The 1,995-nt window shown below is 47.5% G+C and overlaps 1 protein-coding gene across 1 annotated transcript in view; it reads left to right on the top strand.

Annotated features, from left to right (window-relative positions):
* The window catches only part of FASTKD5 (FAST kinase domains 5), a 488,950-nt gene that overhangs the window by 316,840 nt on the left and 170,115 nt on the right, over window positions 1-1,995 (top strand). The window lies entirely within an intron of this gene.

The raw sequence follows: 1,995 nt of genomic DNA, 5'->3' as shown, positions 1-1,995 counted from the left end.
GTGACAAATTCCTGTGTGAAGTGGATATCCCAAACCATGATCTTAAGAGTGGGGGAGGTTGCATCTGGGCTTTGTCCGACATGGGGCCTTTGACCCCACACTATTTAGAAATCATTGAATGTGCCTTCCTGTCTCACTGATTTCTACCCTCACCAGAACATGTGTATTTAACAGAGATCCTGGAGGGGTCCCCTATTGTCAGCACCTCTTTGAGATTGGGGAAAAATCAAGGGCTGAATGGAAATTGTCAATATTTTGTATGGAATTTTGGATCTGGCTAGTTCTTACTTGTACCTCCCGGTCTCATGCATTCGCGTGTATATTCATTATTCATCTACCCCTAAAGATACGAAAATGCATAACCTTATCTTGCATAATTCTTGGCACATATGGACACACAGTAAGTGGTTGAAATTAAACCAGAAACTCCCAAACCCAAGTGGGAGACGTATTCGAAACTTTTTTTTTTTTTTTTTTTGAGATGGAGTCTCGCTCAGGCTGGAGTTTAGTGGGGTGATCTCAGCTCACTGCAACCTCTACCTCCTGGGTTCAAGCAATTCTTCTGCCTCAGCCTCCCAAGTAGCTGTGACTACAGGTACACACCACCATGCCCAGCTAGTTTTTGTATTTTTAGTAGAGGGGATTTCACCATGTTGGCCAGGATGAGCTCGATCTCTTGACCTCGTGATCCGCCCACCTCAGCCTCCCAAAGTGCTGGGATTACAGGCGTGAGCCACCGCGCCTGGCCTCTATTTGAAACTTCTAACTTGGTTGATGAGATATGCAATGGAAGGAAAGAGAACACAGACCAACCTCTTTGGTTCTGGTGGTAAAACAGAAAAGGAGCCGAGGGAGACAAAATCCAAGGTGGGTGCCGGGGTGGGGTGGTGGTAGAGAGGCTATTTTAAGTTCCATGCAGAAGTTAAAACCAGGGAGGTACAGGATTTCAGCTTTAACAGGTAGTCTTGATCCTAGATTCATGACCCTACAGAGAATGTCAGTAGTAAAGTGTGAGCTAAAATGTGGGCTGGTGTGAGGGATGGAGCATGGCAGTGGACTGATAAGTGATGTGAGGGCAGAAATATAAGGTAACATGAAGACCCCATAAATAATTTTGAAGTAGAATGGATAGAAGAGAAGGATGTAGCCGGGCGCGGTGGCCCACGCCTATAATCCCAGCACTTTGTTAGGCCAAGACGGGCGGATCACAAGGTCAGATCGAGTCCATCCTGGCTAACGCGGTGAAACCCCATCTCTACTAAAAACACAAAAAGATAGCTGGGCGTGGTGGCGGGCGCTTGTAGTCCCAGCTACTCTGGAGGCTGAGGCAGGAGAATGGCGTGAACCCGGGAGGCGGAGCTTGCAGTGAGCTGAGATCGTGGGGCTGCACTCCAGCCTGGGCGACAAGTAAAACTCAGTCTCAAAAAAAGAGAAGGATGCAGAATTCTTGCGTTAACTTTCCATACTTATTAATGAAATGTTACCTTGTTAAAGGACATAACATCTCACACAAAAGGAGATAGAAATAGCAGACCAGAAAAGTGTTGATCCTTGCTAGCCATCTACTAGACTAAATGCAAATGAAGGGAAGCTAATGAATCAACACACTGGTGCTGGAAACTCCGCAGACAATATGACTTAATAAAACCCTTTAGTGGCCGGGCGCGGTGGCTCAAGCCTGTAATCCCAGCACTTTGGGAGGCCGAGACGGACGAATCACGAAGTCAGGAGATCGAGACCATCCTGGCTAACCCGGTGAAACCCCGTCTCTACTGAAAAAATACAAAAAACTAGCCGGGCGAGGTGGCGGGCGCCTGTAGTCCCAGCTACTTGGGAGGCTGAGGCAGGAGAATGGCGTAAACCCGGGAGGCGGAGCTTGCAGTGAGCTGAGATCCGGCCACTGCACTCCAGCCTGGGCGACAGAGCGAGACTCCGTCTCAAAAAAAAAAAAAAAAAAAAAAAAAAAAACCCTTTAGAGGAACCAAATGAGACAGT

The sequence above is a fragment of the Macaca thibetana genome, chromosome 10, assembly GCF_024542745.1.
Source record: "Macaca thibetana thibetana isolate TM-01 chromosome 10, ASM2454274v1, whole genome shotgun sequence".
In the NCBI taxonomy this organism is placed as follows: Eukaryota; Metazoa; Chordata; class Mammalia; order Primates; family Cercopithecidae; genus Macaca; species Macaca thibetana.
This window is presented reverse-complemented; position numbering and strand designations above follow the sequence as displayed.